We start from the raw sequence: 24,697 nt of genomic DNA on the forward strand, positions 1-24,697 counted from the left end.
TGGGACTGAAGCCAAGTTCCGATTCAGAGTCCATGGATGGAGACATGAGGGAGTTATTCGTCTCAAGAAAGTGACCATCTTGACAATTAGAGCTCAGAAGATATTTCTTTATCATTTATGTTACAGGGTGGGCTTGTGCACTTATGTGTCTGCAGGTTCATTCTCGAACTTGTGTATGCTTTCAACCTTCTTGTAGAGCAGCAAGGACTAGGTATTACACTTTCAGTATAAAAAGTGTAGGGTTCATGTTTTTCCATTTGGCCATCTCTCCCCCCATATTTTTTTCACCATTTGCTGAAGGTGCAAAACACAAAAAAATCTTCCATAGTGGCATGTGTTTGTCACAACATGCAAACAATAGTGGCATGTGCTTGTCAAAACAAAAATTCAAGTGTAATAATCTCCAACTGTAGAATACTCTATGTATTTTCAAGAAGTATGAATATAAATTGAAAATACAGTTTTCACCAGTAAACACAAAAATTCAAGTGTAATTCAACCCAAGCCCTTTCAAAGTTGGAATTCAAGTGTACTAAACTCCAGCTATAGAGTACTCAGTGTGTATTTCCAAGGAGTATGAATTTAAACTGAACTTACAGTTTTGAACAGTAAACACAAATAAATTAGTGGATTACTGGAGAATTCCTCTATTTTTTCGTGCTCTTAGTGCGAGGATAGGAACATGACACTCGATTAAATCAATAATCAATTGGTTATTGCATTATTATTATTATTATTATTAACTTATGTTTATCCATTTGAACTTCTTATAGTGATAATTAAGATGGTTAATCTTTTTTATTTTAGTTTTATATTTTAAATGTTTGTAGGAAATTATTTATAGCTAAATTAAAACTAGAAATAATAGAATATGAAGAAGAAAAAATTGCAAATCACTCATTGGTACATGACTAATCGTTTGTGTAATGTATTTATGAAATGTATAAAAGTAAATATCAAATGTACTTAATTCAAAAATATAATTTATTATAATTTGTAATTATAATTCTAAACATTTTCTACTTTTATAAAAATATATTTAATTGTATAAATAATTAATTTATAAGTAATTTTTTTTTCCAATTTTAAAAATATTATCATTGTCCCTTGTATTTTTTGGGACAATTGCTAATTTTAGTTTTGGTACAATTGCTACTTTTAAAGAACCATTGTATTTATTTAATTCTCCCTTTATTAAAAATGGATAGAATATATTTAATTCCTTTTGTTAAAAATGGATTAATTTTTTTAATTGCACCCTAGATATTGTCTATATTAAAATGGGGGTGAGTGATTTTATTTATTTATTTATTGAATAGACGGTTAAGATTTTATGCCAACCAAATATTCTTCGTCTTATATGGGCATCAAGGGATGGGATTTCAGTGCACTCAACAGGTTTTTAGTTATGGTTTTCTTTCATAATTTTTAAACTAATAACTTTGTCACTCCACTTGGTTTCCTCTACGTGCAGGATGCCCTGCAATCCATGGCCGGTCAGATATTTAAATAACACTCCTCGTTCAGTGTACACATTCCTTCGTGCATCTATTACATGTTTCTTAATGGGGCACAAGAAAACGAAACTTCTTCCATTCACATTCTCGCGGTTAACATCGCTGAAGTGCAGTATCTTTCTGCGTGCCTTTAAGCGATTAAATACCTACAATTTCAATGTCGTTCGCTTCTAAAATGTCCATTTGATTTTTGAGTTTTCCATTGCATTATGAAGAGTTTGAATCTGCGAGAGACCCCCTGTGTGTGAATGTCATCAGCGTGTTGCAATTGAAGAAATCTACAGAGGAAGGTAAGAAGCAGTTGATGACTATGCAGAGCAAATTGACATGTCATTATTTAGGTTTTTTATTTTTATTTTTAAGAAAAAGATAGCATTTTCATTATATGAACTGGAAAGGCACCTATAACTGGTAAGGGCTAGGTTTCATACAAAATTCAAGAGTATGCTCTTTGTAATATTCATCATTTTACATTGAAATAGGACCTTCTTGCTACCAACTTTATTTACACAAAAGTTCGTCCATATCTATAGCTATAAACTCTTCAAAAAACTCCACTGTATTCTATACTTCAACAAAACACATAATAACCATTAAAATGAAATCTTTCAGTCGCTACCGGGGTCGATTTCTTCTCCTGAAGGTTCATCCACTATCATTGCCAGTTCTTCGACGTTATCCTCTCTGGTATCCAGAACCTGCTCAGCAGCGGCGACTGCATCAACCGCATCGATGACGACTGAAGCTTCCTCGAACCTGAAAACTTCCTTTAGAACCCCAACAGTGGAAGCTTCCACCATTATTTCGATGTTTTCCACCTTCTGTTGCACGCTCAACACATCGGTGCACATGCCTTCCATTGTCTTCTGCAACAACTCCATATCTTTGCCCAGTCCTGACAATTGTGCGTAGAGAACTACCATGTTTTCATTTAATTCCTTTACAATTTCCTTAATGACTTGCTTACACGAGCTATCAACCAAGCTCTCGATGCCTCCCCCACTGCCATGACCTTATTTTGTGCCTCCTGACCTTGAACCTTCACCACTGTGGTTACTCGCAAAGGCCATCTTCGCAACAATCAGACAATGTATAATCATGATCCTTTGATTAACCGGCCACAACCAAGTGCAATATATAAGAGTTTGTTTAACCCCGACATTCTTCCCGTTCTTATCTTTCATAAATGCTAAACGATTCAAAGTCATGTCAATTAAGCTTCCTTCCATTTCCTCCACCGCCAGAAATAACCAGGGACGCTTAGCAATGGTACCATCCTTCATTACGAATGTAACTATATTGAAAGTCCCGCTGAGTAACCAAGACCTTGATGCCCACCTGTCCTTGCACATGAACCTCATACTAATGCTTCCACACTTGTGCCTTAACTCTTTACCTGCCATCCCATCTTCCTAAGCACTGGAAGAGACCATCGAGAGATTAACTATCTTAACTACTGATTTAATACTTTCAAGACTCGTACCCCAACAGTACAACGCTGACCTAGAGCTATGGTTAAGGGGATATGACATTTTTTAACTTCTTGATTGATATTTAAACTACCTTGTTCTAGTGTCACCCCAGCATTGACCTGACCATCCGCCAAGTGGTTGTAGGCCCTCAACACATGGTATAATTCCACCTTTTCCAAAAAAAAATTAATAAATATATATTCTTGACCATGATTGAGGAGGTTTCATCTTCAAGAAGGATCTCATTCTCGAGGAGATTCACACATTTTTGTATAATCATCATAGAATCGCCAACTATAGTCAATATTTTGATATCATTACCCAAACTGATGTTCAAACCCTACTAAAGAGATAAGGCTTCAACTTGATTATTCGTAGCGATGTCAAGACCCCATGTAAACTTTATTTTGTTTTGTCCTCGAGGTTAACAATTACCCCTCCCGCTCCAGCCTCCCCGGGGTTGCCTTTCGACGCTCCATCAAAATATAGTTGGCTCTTCCCGACTTTCCTTTGTCATTCAACAAATTCTTCCCCTTTTAGTCTGATACAGAAGGGCGGAGGAACATAAGACTTTGCAAGAGTAACTTTGAGGTTGGAAGAGGATATCCTAAGCCACTTTTTTTTTCAGTGCTAGACAACTCCTTCAAGTCTGAAGCTTTGAAACCCCAGGAAGAAATAACCTCAAAGAGTAGTGTCATTCCTTTGATTGTAGCAATTTCATAATCATGGCGCTTTTTATGAAAAGTAGGCTGATTATGGCATAACCATATCATCCAACATAGATACTTGGGAATTTCCATCCAACAACTCCTTAACAGAGAGTTTGGGGAACATGGAGATTTATGTTTCCAATGAATAAACATCTCACCCCAGTCTTCCGCAATTTGGGATGCAGAAGCCAAAGGCGCTAAGGCATAGTTCCATGTTTCCACGACAAAGGGGCAATGACAAAATAAATTATTGATAGATTCCTTTGTGTTACCACAAAGCACACATCGGGAGGGGCCACTGATTTTCCTCTTCTTTAAATTATCTTTCGTAAGGATTTTCTCATGGACCAATTCCCAGCATAAAATATTTATCTTAGGAACGCCATCATCGTTCCAAAATTTCCCCCATAATTTGGAAGGATGGGGGGAGGAGGGGTTCTTAATTAAGAGAGCATAGCCATCTTTAACAAAATATTTCTTAATTTTACCTCCCATCCAGGCGTGATGGTCTACTTTGCTTATGATAATTGGAGCGAACCCTTTAAGGTTTCAATCAAAAGATGTCAATGCAAGAGGAGGTGATTGGGCAATTCCAAAGGAATCCACCCACACCACAAACCATGATCATCCCAACAAGAGATATCCACAAGGTGAGAGAACCCCTGCTCTTCGAGCCAAATTGAAAGGGTCGGGTCAAGCCCTGTTGAGCAATTAGATCCAAGAAGAATGTGTTTCCTAGTCCAAGAAGCCAGCCAAGATGGTTCAAAATGAGAGCAGACGAGACTTTTCACAGTCTTCAAACTTTTGATCCTTTCCTTTCCCATGATTCATTTTCCAGTATGGTGAGACGATTTTTGTGAAAGTATTTCCTTATAAAGGCCTTTTCCACCACTCATTAGAGTTCGAGAGGAGCCTCCAAACCAATTTAGCCCACAACGGCAGATTCATTAGTCTAGGGTCTTTAATTTCTAATCCTCCCATGTTATTATGTTGCTTAACCAAATTCCAGTTGACAAAGTGGAATTTAAGATCGTTGCCCTTGCCTCCTTTCCGTAAAAGAATTCAGATGAGTCTGTTAATTTGTTGATTAATGTAGACTAATGCTAAGAGACTAGCACCCAAATATATCGGAAGGGGAGATAGAACTGATTTGATGAGGGTAACTCTCTCGACCAAATTGAGCCATCTAACTCCCTAGGAGTGCACCCTTTTCCTTATTTTTTGTAGAAAATTCTCCCAATCTTCCCTTGAAGCCTTATTTATGGAAATAGGAATCCTAAGATATTTGAAGGAAGTTCGATGAACATCCATAGGGATGCCCAACAAACGACCGATTTCCTTCATCGTTTCCACTTGGCAGTTCCAGCCAATTAATTGGCATTTCAGTTTGTTGACCAATCCCCCATATAGAAGAAGAAACCAATCTAGGTTTTTTTTGAATCTCGAAGCAATCGCCAAGGAGGCTCCTCCAATCATAAGAGTATCATCGACAAATTGAGAGTGGTTAATTCCCCTAACATTTCTTGCAATATTAAGACCCAGGAGAGAACCATCCAACCTCCCAACTTCAAGTTTACTACTAAGGGCTTCTTCCATGATTATATAAAGAAGAGGCGAGAGAGGATAGCCTTGTCGAAGACCTCTAGAGGTAGCGAAGAAGGGGGTTGGGTGACCATTAATTAATGGGGCGATCTAAGGGGAACCAATACATGCTTTAATCCATAAGATGAATTCATTACTGAAGCCTAACTTTTGCATGACAAGGAAGAGAAAGGAGTGATTTACCCACTCAAACGCATTTGCCATATCTAGTTTGATGATCATTCCAGCTTCTCCTGCTTCTTTGCTTGAATGCATTGCTTCTTGCACCAAGATGATGTCATCAAGGATGTTTCGATGCTACAAAAACCCACCTTGATTCTCAGAGATAAAGGAAAGGAGCAAGGCTGTAATTCTATTGGCAATGGTTTTCGTCAAAATTTTATAGAAAGAATTGTAAAGCGAGATAGGCCGAAATCTAGAGAAGGAGGTGGGATTGGCCTCTTTTGGAATCAGGGCGAGAAAGGATGAGTTAGTGCATCCCCCAGCTTTTTTTTGACTCTGCAATAGTTCAACATCTTAATGAGGTCTTTTTTTATGATACTCTAGAAAATTCAATAAAAACTAATAGAGAATCCATCTAGACCTGGAGCCTTCTTAGGTTCCAAATTCCAAATAATACTTCAGACTTCTTCTTCTGAAATTTCACCAAATAGGAGCAGATTGGAAGGCGAGGAGATAACATGGGGCAAAGCCTGGAGAAATTTGGGGGTGTTTTCTAAAGGGATGTGATCCTTATTGAGAAGAGATATAAAGTAGCTATAAGCCTCCAATTTGAATTTTGTCGGGGATTTGACTGTCTTCCCTCCCTCGGCCTTTATCTCCTTGATTTGATTCCTATTCTCTCGAGCCATTGCTTGTTTGTGGAAGAAGGTAGTATTAGAGTCCCCAGCTTTCAACCAAAGATTGCAAGATTTAAGCCTCCACAAATTTTCCTCTTGCCTGCTAAGATTGAAAATCTGAGTGGAGAGATATTTTTCCTTTTGAATGTGTGTTTCTTCAATGTGGGTTTTTTCCATCATATTATAATGCTCTTCTAATTCATGGATTTTGTCTCTTCTTTCTTTCCCAGGGGGTTGATAATTCTCTTTAAGCCACCTCCTCAATTCCTGTTTAACATTTTTAGCTTAGATTCTATTGAAGGCTCGAAATGTCGCTGCCTCAACATCGGGGATAACCACCCGGATGGGAACTTGAAAATTGTTCCTTTTCCGTTTGGAATAGTGGTGGGTATAATGGGACCAATTTCCCTTTAAAAGTATATAGTTGAATGTGAAGTATAATGACAGTGAAATGGATGTGATATATATATCCGGGACTTGACTTGTCTTTATATATGCGATTTAAAGATTTCCCTCTATGCAAGATAATATAGATCATCCAACACTTCAAGAAGTAAATACAAGTAAGATTACTAATTTGATTAAATAGTTAATCAAATTAGTTGTTAAAACATATCACATAAAAGATCTCATTGTTTCACACATACATTTGAAGATGACAATTTCGCACTTTCAATAGTGAATAAGTGTTTAACTGCATTTAAAGATCATATATAGCAAAACAGTTCTAAAATGACTATTGATCAAACATAGACACAACAATAACATAAAGATAGAAGTACCTGATATATCAGTGCTCTGCTCATGAGAAAATAGTCTTGGTTCAACTTTTCTATTAAGATGATTAAAAAGTACAGTAGTGCAACTTTCTAAAGCCTTCTTTACAAAAATTCAGAACCCTTTCCAAACTGACATGAAAGGGTATTTATCGCTGAGAACTAAACTGTAAAAATAGCAAATACAAGAAATTCTAGGGAATTTTAAACAAACCATCCTAAAATAAAACTTAAAATTCAAAAATAAAGATTGTTTCAACAATAAGATCAAGAATGGGAAGCTTGATGCTTTCCCATATGCTGCCCTAATTCATAGATATCCAACATAGGCTTCAATTTAGGAGGTTGAGCTGGCCTTTTGCACATTTGTCCCATGTATACAACATCAGAGAGAAATGGGAGCATATGTGAAGTGGTATTGGCTAGGCACCGTAACATCTGCCGGTGGCTATGTGGTTTCACCAAGTACTGACAATAATGTTCAAGATTTAACTTTGATAACTTTTTAATGTTATCTTCCTTTGTCTTGGACCAATCCTGCCAATATTTCATCAATGTTTTGACGTCGGGCAAAGCATCAGCTAGGCATTCTCGAATTAGATTAGCATCAAAAATATTCTCGCGAATGGTTTCAGTAAGGTTGCTCACGATGTCCCTCGCACTGAAAATGGCTCTTTCAACTTGCTTAAGTTTTATATCCTAGTCCCTAAAGAGGATTTCTTTATGTGAATCCTCTATCTTTGGAGGATTCACTACTCTTCCGTCTGCATTGTCCTGCCATGTAATATAATCAGAGATATTCTCCTCAATGTCTTCAAAGTATGTCCTCAGATCGAACAATTGATTTATTAGTGAATAACTTGTTTGACATAAATCATTGATTGTTGTTAACTTTTGGCAAAATACCACATGTTTCCGAGCAAGGAGAGTATTGAGTTCTCCTGCTTCTTTTTTGAAATCCTTAATCTTAGGATTATCCTTCAATTGATCAATTCTGAGTTGGAGTTGATGTAACTGATCATATTTTCTTTTGATGTCAGCTTCATGTTGAAGCTTCATCTCATAAAAGAAAAAATTGTAATTGGGTTACCTATACCTGCCATCCTTGTTCAATGCTATGTTTTGCATTCAATAATTCCTATTCCAACTGTATGATTCTATCATCCTTGTCTTTGATTAACTGTTAAACTTCTGAGGCCTTATCAATGGTAGTTGTTGCATAGTCCCCAACGAATTGCAATACCCTGGTTAGATCATCAGAAGGGTTTGTATGTGGATCTTTCCACACAACATCCAATGGTATATCTGTAGGAACTAGTGCCCGGGATTGCTCAACCCTTTTTCTCTTTCTCTGCCTGCTCATAACAACCCTATGCTTTGGACAGTAAAAATACGTTGAGAGGAAGAATTTCTTGAATTTTGAGAACAATTTCAGAAGTAGGGTGAACCGGGATGATTTCCAAATAATCAGTATTAATAGCTTTGTCAAAAGACTCAATAGTGAGCGGGTTATTCTTAGTGATTTCAGGAGTATTAAGTGTTTCTTTTGGAATTGAAATATGTGCTTCCTGCGATCCTGTATTGATAATTTGATCAAATTTTTCCCATACTTTGTCTAAATCGTTGGCATACAACGATTCATCAGTTTTCTGTGCTGATGATGTTCCTTATTTGTTACCCTGTTCGATATCGCTGCCCTTTGAAAATTGGGCCAAAACCTGATCTAGCTGTAGAATTGGTTGAGAAATCTTCAATGTATCAAGAGGGAGGTTTTCCAACCTTTTGCTTTTGTATTCTCTGAATTTATTTAATTCCTCTGGGTTCAAGTAAATCTCAGCTAACTTCTCCACCTATGTATAGTCTTGGGCCAATTCAAATAAGTCATCAAAATCATCAGGTTCATGTTGGAATTGTCTAACTTTGACCTGAGCGGTAAAATTTTGAGCTACTTTATTTAGGTCATATTGCCTGGCTGGAACAGTGGGAAAGTTTAAGCACTGTATCTGTTCAATTTCAAGTGCTGCGTGTTTGAAATTTTCTAAAGTATATACTCCACAATGAATAGGGAATGATGGCCAGACAGACTTCTTGGCTTCTTTGAGGGATTTAGTTAGGCCATTGCCCATAGTTTGATAGGCAACCTCTCGGGCTAAAAGCTTGTCAGGAACATAGAGGGGGAGAACGTGTGGACTAGCCAGACTGCCAAAAACCCTAACATAAGTGAAGAATTCCTCACCAAACCATTTACCTATGGCTATAAAATCATCACTAGCTTCTTTGGATAATCTAGGGGGTCTTTCATCAAAGATATCTTAGTATAAAGGAAACATTACTCCATGACATATTTTGTACAAATGGAGTTGGAAATTGGACTCTTAGAGGATATTATGATAGACGTGGATAGGGGTAGGGTCTTCTAGGGTACATTCCATAATGTATGCACTCATATAAAAAGGGGGCACAGTCCTAGTGGAAATATTGTGCTTGCTTCTGTAGGCTAGGATTTGGGAAGCTAAATTGTTTGATAAAATAGTGGCCCAATCCATAATATAGGCATCTGACACAACATCCATCAAGGGGACCCATTCAAATGTAAATTTATGTGTGTTGGGATATCCAAACAACCTACACAACATAGCAATAGACTGAGAATGAGGACCAACAAGGGAATCTATAGAATACATACCCTTGTCTTCATGCTTGTGTTTGTTCGAATCCTGTCTCCACTGCCTTATTGGCTATGATTCAACTTTGCTTTCCTTTACAAACTTCTGAAGGAATTGGTTATCATATATCCTTTCCAGCTCTAGCAAGTGATACATCTTTCTCAACTCCTCAGCTCTAAATGACCCAATTAATGTTCGCTTTGAGGTCAGGAAGGTCCTTTCCGAGATGTTCAAGTCGTCGATAACCCATTTGACCATATCAGTGTAGGGTAGAATCTTGGGCTGAGCAACAATTCGATGGAGGTGGGAATTAGCAATGTCTGCCCAAGTAGTTTCGGCAAGTGATGAAGAATCATCAAAAATAGCTTGTCTTGTTAACACTCTAGGTTTTTCTTCTTCAAGCAATCTGTACATGGCTTCCTAGGAAGAACTTCTGGAATCTGTAGTGCATGTGGTATCGGAGAATAATGGGGGCATCTCGGTTACTTTTGGAGTAGGCGGAGCCGGCTGTGGTTGCACCACATACTTTTTGTTCTTCCTAGTAGATTTTGACATTTCACTTAGGTTTTGCTTATCGAGACTAGCCCGCAGAAGAGAGAACACAGAGAATGAAGAACAAACACTTAAAATTCAAAACTTATGACAAAAAAATGACCAAATGGTATCAAATAGACAATTAATGAAAAACCTTGAAACACTAAATGATAACGATCAAATCATTTCCATTTTCGAGAATCATAAATATCGTTACAACTGATCATAAATGAAAAATGTGCATTCACATGATCTTTTATACAGGTTAGCGCTTCGTCGAATTTTTCACATCGCAAGTTTCTTTTCCATGCATAACTTTCAAACTGCGAGATTTACCTTTGCTGACATGCGATTGAATATTAAATAATAATTAAAATACAATGGCGGAAAGGCATATATCAAAGTCTATCACATTAGAGGTTCTTAAGGAAAGGCTTGATTTGAGTTTTGCGATGCAATGGAGCAATTGCGATATCAAAGAAGAGCCTTATCAGAAAGTTAGAATTGTTTAACAAAAGGAAATGTTGATATTACTCTTGCAATAATGGGATGCGATGATGACACGACTTGTTGGTGGGGGTGGCTCTGGAATTTGCATGCACTGAGGGCTTTTTCCTTTGTTAAAATTATATAAGACTTTTCGTTTGTTCATTTAATTTGGGCAAGTCACATCACATTTTTCCTTGATAGGGTGCTTTAATATGTTTATGCGATTAGCGACATGCAATATGCGAATAGTCTTTACAACCTTTTGTTTAAGTCATTTCAAGCCAATAGAATTAAGACTTAAGCTCAGATAACATAGTTTTTTGGTTTTTTGGAAGATTTTTTTTTATTTAATTGCTAAAAGATTCTAAATTAAAAATTTAAAAGGGTCCCCATTATTAGCTAAGTTAACTCATAATGGGGGGAGGGGTTGTTGAGTGACACAACAAATTCCCAAACATAGTTGGGGGAGCCCTGGACATGGCAACTCCAGGCTCGCTTTACCATATTCCCAACCTCTTCAACTTGACCCCACTCTACTTTGAATTTGAAGGGCAACAACCCAAGGTTTTCAGTCTTCTCCATTGAAATCATGATAGGGTGGTGATCCAAATGTCCTTGTGATTTGATAGACAAAGAGCAATCCAAACCACTAAGAAGCCAATTTCTATGCAACATAAACTTGTCCAGACGAGCAACGATATAATGGTCTTCGGATCGTCTATTAGACCAAGTGTATTTCCCGTTCTTAGGCTTGATGTCAATCAAATCCCATCGTTCCATTATTTCCTCCATTTTGTCTCTAAATGGATCCCTGTTCGAAGACCCTCCTCTTTTTTCTGACGTATTTAGGACTGTGTTAAAATCCCCTCCCATTATGCTATTGATGTGGTAGTTCCTTTCCTTTAGCACCTCTAATGAGTCCCAGAATTTGGCCTTGTCGTTGTATAGAACTAGACCATAGATATTTATGAAGGGAGTTCTTTCCCCTGTATCCTTTTCCTCCAGAAGAGCCATAATCCAAGATTTTGTCTTAATTTCTTCAATCAGAGTAAAGTTCTTGTTCAACCAAAATATGCCAAGCCCTCCTGAAGCTCCCCTAGAGGACTGAGTTGACCCCGAGCAATCTCTCCAGAAATTTCCAGTTGCTTTTAGAGCCTCCACTTCTTCTAACTTTGTTTCTTGAAGAAACACTACCAATGGAGATTCTTTTTGATTATATCCCTAATTGCTAGGGTTTTAACAGGGTTTCCTAGCACCCTTATGTTCCAAGATATTACTTTCATTACTTGTGAGTGGAGGGGGAGCGACCACCATCCTTTCCTTCTTTGTTTACCTTTTTCCCTTTCAAAATCTCTAAGATGACTGGTTGATTCCCCAATTTTTTATTTAGTTCTACTTCTCTTTCTCTCTGAACCCTCTTGTTTGGCCTCCCTACTTTCTTCGTAGGGTCAGATTCCTGGCTACTACAATCATCAACCCAAGATAAATTTTGGGACAAATTCCGAGTGACAACATGTTCCGAGCCTTTGAGCAGGTTGCTTGGGGGAATGTAAGTGACAAGAACAATCTTCGACAGACTGACTTCATCTCCACCCTTTTTTAGACTAGTTTCCGCTACTAGTTTTCCTTCTTCTATTACTGGGGTCTCCTCTACATTTGTCTAAGGGGGAGCCTCCATTTCCAGTTCCTCGTCACTTAACACTTTGAATGGATTCAAAGTGGACGGAACAACAATGTTGACCACAGGGCCTCAAGGTTTTGACATCGATTTTCCTTTCAGAGCCCTCTTAGGTTTTTGCCATTGCTCCTCCTAAACGGTCGAAGCATCCATACTTTTATCATTCCTAGCTTTGGCGCAGTCTCTGTCAAAGTGGCCATAGTCATGCCAGTGTCTGAATTTAAATCTGTTCATAATCCAAGACTTGTTTGTGCTTCCATTCTCCCAGGTTTAGGTTAATTTCAGTTGGTAAACCCTTCTCCAAATCAACTTCTACATAGATTTTGGCACAAGAAAATTGGGAGCCTTTTGGTTCAGACTTATCCAAGTATTTCCCCACTCCATTACCAATAGCCCGAAGGCAATTGTCACTCCAACAAGAAATTGGGAGACACGGAAACTTTACCCAAACAAGAATAGCAGTAGGGATCTCCTCACCAAGGTTAAAATCAAGGGACCATTTGTTCAAATACATCTCTCTAGAGCCAAAGAAATATGGCCCATTATAGAACACTACCTCCTTGTTTTCAAATAAGAAGATGAAAAACCCATTGCCAACTGCAGAAAGAGCAATCTCACCCTTCATCATGGGATTCCAGGTTTTCTTAATCCAGGCTTCCATCGATCTAGGAGAGGGCCACATACTCGCGAATTTCATAATTAACATCCTCTTCGCATAAGCAAAGGAGGTGCGATGCGCTCCATCTGACAGGGAGACATTTTTCATCTCATCATTTCGCTTGACAAATTTGGAAGCAACGAGAGAAGGTCGCCCGCGTTTCAGGTGGGAGGCCACCAAAGACTAGAAGGCGACATCGACGGAGGAGCCCAGAGGGGGAGGGGGGGAACCCCTCCGCAACATCCATTGGGGAAGCTAGCAAGATTCAGTTCAAACAGGAAACTCCCGCCGAAATTGCCAGAGCAAAAACTTAGAACCTCGCATTCCATATAATGTTTTGTAGATTTAGGATTTCTAATTTCTTGTAGGTGCATTTCAAATGTTTATTTTTGAGCTGAAAGGCTTATTCTACAACCCAGTGTAATGTGTAATTTTGTAGGTCCGTCATCAAAATTGATTTTATTCATGTTGGCCCAAACAAAATATATATATATATATATATATATATATATATATATATATATATATATATATATATATATATATATATATAATAAACTATACAAAGTATTTAAATAATATCAATTCATAAAAAAAAATTACACGTGAAGAAATTTAATCCATCTCTGTTCATGTTAAATCCATATTTAAAATAAATTTACGCTGATATATTTAAACAGAGGCATATTCAAATATTTTACTTTGCATATATGCATGTTCAAATATTCAGCCTTCACACTAAGGGCATGCCATTGTGCTCACCAAGGCGTATTTAAAATACCTTATTTGTATCTAATCATTTTCCATGATAAGAAATTCCCAATAGCAATGCAGGTGCCTTTCAAATGTTTATTTGGTATTTGGGCAGATGCATATTCAAATGTTTAGCCTGGCTAACCAAGGCGTGTTTACCCTATTTGTATCTGATCATTGTCGGTGACAAGAAATTCCCAATGGCAATGACCATGGGTGAGAAACGATTAAACAACTTCTTCTGTGATTCTGCATAACCGACGACGTAGCACAATCACATTAACATATTACAACCTATTCTTCATTTAAATGATCCTTTTAATATGAAGTAAGTAAGTTTGAACTCTCATTATTATATATTTTAAAAAAGCTCTTTTCACATATTGATAGGGATAAAAACAAAAGGGCAGATGCTTTATCCAAAATGGGCCTATCTTCTCCCCAAGGTGTCTGGAGGATGCAGATCACGGTGGACAACATCTCCTTCCAGATCCAGGACTTTTGCTTACCGGGTACATAATTTTCTTTCTAATGATGAATATCTGGTATGTATCTTTTTCCCCCTATTTGCCTTTCCATTGTGAAGGAATTCTCATATATTTTGTCATAAGGAACAATTTTCCTCACTATCTGTTTGTTCTTATATATATTTTTCTCCATATGTTCTATATGTAGCTGAACATGATACCTTTTCTAAGTCCTTTCCACTTTGTGTGGCTTTGAACTTATCTGCCATAGATGCCAGTTTTTTCTCATATATATGTTTTTGATTGTACAATCTTCTTTGATGAACATAATACAAATATATATAGCTTTGTTCGTGCTGATTTTTTTTTTTAAAGCTCGCCAAAATGAAATTTAAAATAAATTTACGCTGATATATTTAAACAGATGCATATTCAAATATTTTACTTTGCATATATGCATGTTCAAATATTCAGCCTCCACACTTAGGGCATGTCATTACGCTCACCAAGGCATGTTTAAAATACCCTATTTGTATCTAATCATTGTCCATGATAGGAAATTCCCAATAGCAATGCAAGTGCCTTTCAAATGTTTATTTTGTATTTGGGCAGATGCATATAGCTAACCAAGGCGTGTTTACCCTATTTGTATCTGATCATTGTCGGTGACAAGAAATTCCTAACGGCAATGACCACGGGTGAGAAACAATTAAACAACTTCTTCTATGATTCTGCAGAATTGACGATGTAGCACAACCACATTAACATATTACAACCTATTCTTCATTTAAAGGATCCTTTTAATATGAAGTAAGTAAGTTTGAACTCTCATTATTATATATTTAAAAAAAGCTCTTTTCACATATTGACAGGGATAAAAACAAAAGGGCAGATGCTTTATCCAAAATGGGCCTATCTTCTTCCCAAGGTGTCTAGAGGACGCAGATCACGGTGGACAACATCTCCTTCCAGATCCAGGACTTTTGCTTACCGGGTACATAATTTTCTTTCTAATGATGAATCTCTGGTATGTATCTTTTACCCCGTATTTGCCTTTCCATTGTGAAGAAATTCTCATATATTTTGTTATAAAGAACAATTTTCCTCACTATCCATTTGTTTATATATATATTTTTCTCCGTATATTCTATATGTAGCTGAACATGATACCTTTTCTAAGTCCTTTCCACTTTGTATGGCTTTGAACTCATATCTGCGATAGATGCTGGTTTTTTTTCATATATATATTTTTGATTGTACAATATTCTTTGATGAACATAATACAAATATGGCTTTTTTTCGTGCTTAAAAAAGCTCCCCAAAATGAAAATTAAAATAAAAGGAAATATTCTCTAATAATATTTTCTTTCATTCTACGAACAATGGCACAGGATAAATCCTTGAGATGGGTTTTAGTTAGAAGGAAAAATGCTTTGGATGAGATTTACATTATTTAATTGGTGAAATTCTCATTTTTCAATCAATCATTCCAGAAAATCTATACACAGGTTGTTTTATAAAATAGATCTACTATCACTTAAGTTTTGTGGGTAGTTTAATTTTTTTTTTTAAATGTAAAAATTGTGGGCGGTTTCATTTTTTTTTAAATGTAAAACTGGTTTCAAACACACGCTGAATAATAAATCAATCTCCACTTAAAACAAAATAGATAAAAAGTTCTCTGAATCACATTTAATCAACTCACTCTTTTATAAATATTGAGTATTTTAATAAATTTAGGCATATGTTCCAAAGTTTAATTTGAAAGTCACACGTGAAAATTTGAAAATTCAGAAGATCAGAGAATGTGTTTAATTTGATAGTCACAAAAGAAAAATGAAGTTGTCTTTAAAGAGATTTTTTGGAAGTTTTTTCGGTGGGGTTTTCCAGTCAAATTTCTCTAAAATCCAGCAGCAATTTATTGAAATCGAAAGTTTGATAACTAATTTCTGCACAATCAAAGTGTCCCAGGGGTTTTTCAGGGTGCTGAATCCAAATATACAGTTAAAAAACCATTTTAAATAATACAAATCAAGATTTAACCTCAATTTTTTCCCCTAATTCCGTCACCGGAATCTCCAAAAAGTCACAGTAAAATCTCCAAAAAGTCACAGTAAAGACAACTCCAAGAAAAATTTGAAAATTAGAGTTTAGCTAATAGCATTTAAGATTAAAATTTTAATTACATTAACGTTTAAGGTTAAAGTTTTGGTTACAAAACATCTCTAGGAGTTGAATTTTTATTTATTAATAAAAAATTTACTTATAAAATATATTTTATCAACCATATTTATTATTATAGTTATAGTTGTGTTAGTACCATATTCTATTCTGTTTATTGTTTTCAAATAAATGTAAAAATCAAATTTCGGGTTATCTTATTATTATAGTTATAGTTGTACTAGTACCATATTCTATTCTATTCTATTTATTTTTTCAAATAAATTAAAAAAAATCAAATTTCGGGTTAATCTATGATTGTTTTTTTGTGTAATCTATCGTTGCAATCTCGACAATGCCAATGGTGTGACTGTGGCAGTAAATATTCGAAAGTCCGGCAAATTTGGTGGCAAAAATGAAATATCGACGGGATTTAAAATCAACAAATTTCTTTCAGAGGAACCGATTTCTCCATATCTACATTTCTCGCAGACTTTCATAGGGTTAAACTTCACTTTTGTTTTTGACTCGCCAGAGTGAATAAACTGAAAGACCATTCTGCCTACTCAAGGAGATCTTTTCACGGGAGGGGCTGAGGCCAGAGAGGGGCAGTATTGTGAAGTTTGACCTCTCGTATTGTGAAATTTGACCTCTCTGGGTGTTTCATCGCCCAATTTGGCCGTTGAACCGAGTTTCTGATACTTCGCCCGATTCTGTGGATGTGCATTTTGCAGGGATTGGAAGATTAAATGTTCATATTGAGTTCCGCAGCTCCTGATTTTCTCTATGTAATCCTTGGCGCTCTGTTTATTCCGCTCATCGCAGTTTTGAAAGGATTTGTGCTTGAACTCGCAATAAATTAGGAATATCAGGTATGCAAACCCTGCTTACTGTTAAATTACTCTATTATTATTATTATTAATTGAGGCTTGCTCCGTCGCGGTCGCTTTTCTGAAATTCGAATTGATATCCAGGTCTTTGCAGGATAAGTGAAGTTGCTCCGAAATTCGAATTGGTATCCAGGCCTTTGCATGATAACTGAAGTTGCTCCTATGTCGGGCATCGTAGAAGGGGAAAGGTGGAAAATGATGAGAATATTGCACCTTTCTCTACTGCGAACACCGAAGAAAACCCTTTTAAACTAGCGGCTACTGGAAATGAGACACAGCTTTCTAATTCTTGAACTTGGTCTCGTGGTCGACCTCCAAAAAACAGAGTAAATTCCTCTCCCAACAGTAAAGGCAACAAAAAAGATTCTCTGCCTCTAAAGTCCTCCCGTCCTCGCGGCCGACCACCGAAAAATGTTGTAACTTTGTTGCCGAGTTCCGATGGCATGAAGCCTGATCTCTCGCCTTTAACTTCATCTCGTTCTCCTAGTCTAGATGCAGAAACTATTGCAATGCCGCTGCCAAAGTCTAAGAACATTAAACTGGATTTGTTGCCTTTGAAATCTTGTACCGTTAAATCAGATGTAAATCCCTGTACTGGAGCCACAGAATTTAAGAAATCGGGGAATTTATATGAGCCTAAAACATCTGAAGAGCAAAACGTTTTATGCACCGATTGTTATGATCCCTATAAACCCCAACAGTCCTATAAAGGCATCTGGTACCAGCGACAGTAAAATAAGGGTTTCATCCACGTCATGTACACCTTCAACAAAAAAAAGGATCGAAGAGAAAGCGTTCTTTATTTGTGGAAACCTTAGACTCAGAGTCTAAAGCAGCTTGTGTTCGCCAATTTGAGCAGGAAATTTCTTCACTGTTCCAGTATTTCAATGAAGGGTTTGAAAATAATAGCTCTGAAGGCTCTGATGAAATTGTGGATATGGGGAGCAACACTACCAATGTGATTGTTGCACGATATTTGGAAGAAAGTAGGCTTCCATACTCAAAACTAGTGCAGCAGATTTATGAGAAGTTGAAGAAGATAGATCAAAGTGGAGGAACATAGATCAGCCTGGAAGCTTAAAGAAGTTAAGCGCTGCTTATTGGACAACGTCCTTTTTATGACATTCCAAATGCAAATGGAATATGCAGATGTTGATGTTCTTGAGGATGAATCTGAAACTTGTCTCTGGTGTTGGGAGGTAGAACACAAGTTATAGTTATCTCATTTTTTCATTTGTTTTTAAATTTAATAAACAAGTCAAGGTTCAGTTTATTGAAATGCTTTTACATTGTAATGCATCACGCCAATGTAATATTTTGCACTGTTGAACTGAATTCAGCTGCTTGGCTGTTGTCAAATCCATTTTATTTTTTTCAACTCATTTTTTCATTAATGAAAGCCTAATTAAATATGTTTGGTTTTTCCCATGATAGGTTAAGGACACAAAGCTGTTGCCCAAGTCACAGCGTGATCTTGTCAGTATTCGCCGCTGATGTTGAAAAAAATTCATGAGCACATCACTGCTCTTTCAGGTTGAGAATGATTCCTCTTAGTATTGTTTGTTATTTTGTTCCTTGTCCTTTTACTTGTCCAGATTCTTGCTTTTATTTTTCCTTTTCAAGAGATGCCTTTGACACTCCTGCCTTCCCATTGCGGTTGGTTGTACTTATCTATTTTTATTTTTTAAAATCAAACACCTCAATCTCCAGCCTATAGGAGCCCTAAGATTTTTAGGGCTCAAGGCCTTTTAACAAAGCTCAAACTAATTATAGCAATATGAACATATCAAAAGATTGTGCTCTATCTAAACATGAATAAAAGAGATATCATGAAATAAAGTTATGATCTCCTTAAATTGATTTTTGCCATGGCCTCAAGTCACAAGCTTAGTACATGTGAGGAACCTTCCATCCATTTAATAACCATAGTTGAATCCTGGGAAACTGGAAGACTTTGTATATTCTCCGCAATTGTAGTTTTGAGTAAAGAAAATAAAACAGTATCGTTGATGAAAGAACAATCAGCTATTCAATATACATATATTAGAATTGCTGTAAGTTCCATAATGTATAACGCCCTTCTTTAAAGTTTAAACGATGTCAGTCCAGGTACTATTCCATGTATGGACATGTGGAGAAGCTTCCAGAGGAAATCAAAAGATATACGGATTTTGTGGAAGGTTTCAGCTATGTTACCAGAAACGGGAAACGGGAAACGAGACGAGAAACAGAGTTTGGAAGTTTCACATTCAAGAAACGAGGAGAGAGAAAAAAACAATAAAAATATGAAAAAAACAAATTTTAATTCTTCAAATAAAGTAAAATTCAACCTAAATGTGATCACATTCAATTTTATATAAAACTATAAATTAGAAAAAATTCTTTGTAAATAAAATCTAAAACCTAATTAGCATACACAATCTACCACTTATAAAATATTAAATAGAATTTAAAAATACATCATTTCAAAATAACATTAACGACTTTTAACATGATCCAAATAATAAACTATATGATAATATTATAATATTTGATTGTTTTGGCAATAACATTCTCGATGGTTTTCAATGTCCAAATAATAAGCAATCGGAAAATATTTGATTTTTCTCGCAATGCGATGTTGCCCAGGAAGTCACTTGAAATGAAATAGAGGGTGAAACAACACATCCTGGTGGGTGCTTTCGCACCTTGGAAATAGCGATGGTCAGTTTGAAGAATGAAATAAAAGGCTTAGGTGTATAAACTGCCTTATTTAGACATCTTATAGACCGAATTATAGATTATGTATTCCAAAGAATTCACTATGTTTAGCATTGACCCATGGTGACTAGAACGGTTGTAGATAACGATGTTTCCCGTACCGTCTTGTTTCTAGCTCGTTTTTTTCAAGAACGATCGCTGTCGTCGTGTTTTTGGCAACAATGCTTTGCAACATGTTTGGACATTTTTCCTTTTCTAATATAATAAAATTAGGAAAATAAACACCAAAAAGTGTCCCGGCAAAGGAAATAACAAGGTTGATGTATTTTGTGGCAAGTTAGTGTGGATAATTTATGCAATCAACAAAATGTTGTTTCCCTTCATTTCAAATTGTTGGTCATCTTGTGTTGTCGATCATCTCTTAGATTGTCCCTGTACAATTGTCAAGTTGGGCTACTACATTTGTCCATATCAATAGGCCTGGCTTGATCCCTTTTACTCTATCGAATGGAAGTTGATTCTTAATCAATAAATGAGATTGGAAGAAAAGCAGTCCACATGGCGTAGAATAGACAGTGATGGGGTGTATTGTTAAGTCACTTCGTGACGTGAAGGTCACCGGTTTGAAACTCTGTGGGCAAAAATCCAACCATGTTAAGTGCTGGGGTGGCCTAGGCTGGTTGCAATCGTCGAGTGATTTTGACGACTTAGATCCCCTTGGTCACGGTTTCTCAAGTTGCAGGTCAAGCCTGAAATATTCTTTAGAGAACTATCCGACCATGTTAAGGGTTGGTGTGGCCCAGGTCGGGTGCGATCCTCGAGTGATTTTGACTGCGTAGATCCCCTTGGTCACGGTTTCTCAAGCTATAGGTCAAGCCTGAAATATTCTCTGGAGAACTCATACAACTTGACAAAGAAATAAAAAAGATTTGGAAGAGAAGCCAAAATGAATCTTCAGTGAATGAATTATGTAAAAATGATGTGGCATGTGCTACTGGTACCTTGTATGAGCACAACCTTTTGGACCTAAGAACCAGAAGAATTCATGACCTTGCTGGCAAGATTTTATACCAAATAAACAAACAAGAGGTGTTGCTTTATTTTTCTCTTTGGTTGGTTGAGTAGCTTATAATTTCCATTGAAGGAATTCTTTTGGACCATTATATATTATATACTTCTCTCACAATCATGCAAAGATTTGCTCCTCACTCATATATAAAAGCTTTGTTATGTGTATCCATAGAGCACTATGTTGAGGATGCTCTAATTTGCATTGAATGGATCCTTTAATCTAAGATCATCCTTGTCCCGCAATCAAGACAAGAGGCAATATTTCCCACATGCGAAAGGCATCTTTTACGGATAATGTGACATGATGTGAGATGGAAAATGGAGGAAGGTTTTAGTAAGGAAATGTGATGTCCTCAACGAATTGAAGGACCAATGGACTTAATAGCCTATTTATCCCCATAGGTTATGGTCCTTCAAAAAGGGGATAAAACCCCAATTATGGGTGAGTTTTGGGTAAGATGGGCGAAAAAAACCAAATCTGGGGTTTTGAGTGAGATTTACTCAACCATTTATGAAGAGGAAACCCCTCAAGGAAGCCTATAAATAAAGGAGGATTGGATGCATTTTGAGCATAATTGTGTGGATCATCTCATCTATTTTGAGCATTAGCTTTGAGGGTGTTAAGGTCCCACTCTTTCTTGTCAATTTCGGTGGTGAAAGATTCCACCCTAGCTGACTAAAATTCTCTCTTTCTTCCTCTGTTGGGTACAAGGATCTTTCTAAAGAACGCAATTCTTGATGAATTGTTTCTTTAATTTAGGCACAATATCTTTTAATCTGAAACAACAAATTCGTCTATTCTTTTCCCTTGTTTGGCACAGGAACTGTAAGGACCAACATCCATACTATCTATATATATATATATATTTTTAAATAAATCACGACAAAATACAACCAGAAGAGAAACACATTGGGAATTCAAATTTATTCAGCACTGTCTAACACATTCCTGAAATTCATTTTAGGAAACATATCATAACATTTACATACATTTAACTAAGACCATAAAGCAATCATACAAAATAATATTGCAACACATATGTACCATTCACCAGAAGACGAGACTCTGCTTGCTTTGCTGTTACTGGTATTCCCTTGTTGCCGGTCACCTCCGAGAGTGAATGACGACGTACTTGATCCGAATGCGATGACCCACCGGTTAACCTCCTAGCCTACTCCTTGGGTACTCTTCTTCCCCGCGGACCCCCGAGCTGCAATGGGGTTGTACAATGGAGGAATGCAATAGCTGGTAGAGGAGAGCACTCCTTGGCTCAAGAGTCCCCTCTCTAAAATCCTCTACCTCACCAAACTCACTATAGTTTCGTAATCACTGCTCTGACATAGTCTCATCCATCCAACAATAGGGTTCCCCAAAAGTCCCTTCTCCCATGGCTTGCCCCTTCTTTTATAGGAGTCCTCATAGGTGACACTTGGCATGTCATGCATAATTAATTATTGTTTTATAATTTAATAGCTTGATTATTCATCCACCCATGTGTGAATAATCAAGGGTCTCCCAAAATTATTTACTTAAATTTTAATTTAAAACTAATATTTTCCTCACCTCAACAAGATTCCTATTTCTTCTCCTAGTTGCCTCTTTATCCCCCTTTTTATTCCTTAATTTGTGTTCATTACTAAAGTCAATTAATGAGTCAAGATTTGATTCCCTATCTACCCCCTAATTTAACTCAAGTTATCTCTTAGATGGATATTCTTATGTTGGTTGTTGCCACATGGAGGTTCTCTACATTTCTCTAAATTTAATTTATTATTCTTATTTTAATTCACCTTCCTCTTCTCTTAATTAGGTTTAATTAGTTTAGGATTAATCTTTATCCTTACAATTATGTCCCTCTTTCCCCTTTTACCTAATTAAACTACATAATCTACCTAATATTTTCCAACATGGGAAGGGTAGAGTTTTTAAGGTAATCTATTTTATTTCTTCCTATGATCCTCTTAACCCAAGTTTTATTTTTGATTTAATTACCTCGGTTTCTAACATCATTTACCCTTGATGTAAATTTACCTAGTTTTCGTTTCTTGATTATATTTTTCATTTAATTTATTTTTAATGATTCCAAGGGTGCCAAGTTTGGTCATGCCCTATAAGAACTTCCCTTGCAGTTCCAAGGGTGCCACGCCTAATAGTTTATTTGTGATGCCAAGGGTGCCAAGTTGGTCGTGCCCTTCAAGAAATTCCCTTGAAGTTCCAAGGGTGCCACACCACTTGCCCTTCAAGCATTCAGTGACTACGAGGGGAAAGTATAGGTGCAACGTCATAGACCACTATCATCTCTTATGTTGCCTGCTATAGTGAGACTAATGGTGTCGGGGATCAAGGAATCTGCCTTGATGCGTGCCCCTCGGTAAAATCCTCATGAGCGACCCAACTTTGGGACCTGCCCTCATGGCATCGTGATCTTCAAGGCGAAGGTGTTTCAACCTTTCCAGCCCAAGTCACGGCGGGAGTGCTAGTGGGTGAGATCAGGGACACTGTTCCACCCCTCCCATGTAGTTCCATCCACTTGTACAACCCCATCACCCATATGTGAGTCATTCGGTCAAGCAACTAATTTGTGCTTGCAACCATTAACATATCATCAGAATATAGATAAACATATATAGCAGGTTTCAAAATCGACTTAGAATTTCAAAGATAAAATAATATAAATTTTCATCAAATCAGGTGTCATCAACTCGTCATATGCGAGTGCCTCTGATGGTTTCTTGCCATACTCAATAATCATCAGTAACAAGGTTTCTCAGCGTTAGTCATTGTCATAATAGCATCATTAGCAACTCTTAGTCATTCACATCATTGTTCATTGTAAGCCCAAACTAATGAAAGTAGGTAACATAGGGGACACATCCATCATGGCTATCATCATCAAACATCAATGGAAACATACATATCCATTAAGCTATCAACATCGTAACATCAATAGAAATATACCTATCCATCAAATTTATCATCATCATGCTTTTAATAGAGAGCATACATATCCTTTACTGCCATCATCATCATAAATTCAAATAGAGACCAATCTTAACTATTTAATGTTACAATCGTCATAATACCGATAGATAAGATACATAACCATTCATGCTATCATAATATCAATGGAAAGCATACATAAACATCACAACCATGAATATCTCAATCACTAATAATAGCGTCATGTGCCCGGATCCTCAACCTGAGGTCCTCAAAGAATAATGTGTGAGCCTTAGGGCTAAGTAAATGTTAGTGTCATATCACTGTCAGTCAACCAGAGCGGGCACTACAATTGGGAAGAAGTAAAGTTGTACAATTTGGTTTGGCATAGGGAAAATTATTCTGGACTTAACTTTGTTTGAAAAATAGTGAATTCAAGAGGGCATGGTTCTCGTTTGAGGCACAACCACGTCACCCAACAACAAGGGTTCTCTTTGTTATTTCTGAGAATTTGCACAGGCACAAGGGTTATCGAACAAGGTTTTTTGGTTTATTAAACCTGCAATCATGCTCTAATCTCCAAACAATGGATGATACCAAGCGAATCTGAATTCTTATAAAATTTGAATGCTGTCTGAGGTTTTCCCGCCAGAGCTAAGTAAATCGCTGATAGACATCTGCCACAAATTCAAGCTTCTGTAAATGACGTGACTCCTGTAACAGATTGAGGATTTCACAAGTGAACGTGTGAAATACTTCTTGGGTTTCGAAATC

At 36.8% G+C, this 24,697-nt stretch overlaps 2 long non-coding RNA genes across 3 annotated transcripts in view; both read left to right on the forward strand.

Moving 5' to 3' along the window:
- Positions 1-16,711: 16,711 nt before the first annotated feature.
- LOC149257265 (uncharacterized) lies at positions 16,712-17,333 on the forward strand. Its single transcript, XR_016245935.1, has 2 exons — positions 16,712-17,193; positions 17,296-17,333. It is a non-coding gene; the product is annotated as an uncharacterized LOC149257265 (long non-coding RNA).
- Positions 17,334-18,645: 1,312 nt separating this feature from the next.
- The window catches only part of LOC149257266 (uncharacterized), a 96,412-nt gene continuing 90,360 nt past the window's right edge, over positions 18,646-24,697 (forward strand). For both annotated transcript variants that reach the window (XR_016245936.1, XR_016245937.1), the window contains exon 1: positions 18,646-18,744. This is a non-coding gene — a long non-coding RNA (uncharacterized LOC149257266). The remainder of the gene's footprint in view (positions 18,745-24,697) is intronic.

The sequence above is a fragment of the Pinus tabuliformis genome, chromosome 6 (genome assembly GCF_031772625.1).
Source record: "Pinus tabuliformis cultivar Carrire ecotype Pingquan chromosome 6, CPIR1, whole genome shotgun sequence".
Taxonomy (NCBI): Eukaryota; Viridiplantae; Streptophyta; class Pinopsida; order Pinales; family Pinaceae; genus Pinus; species Pinus tabuliformis.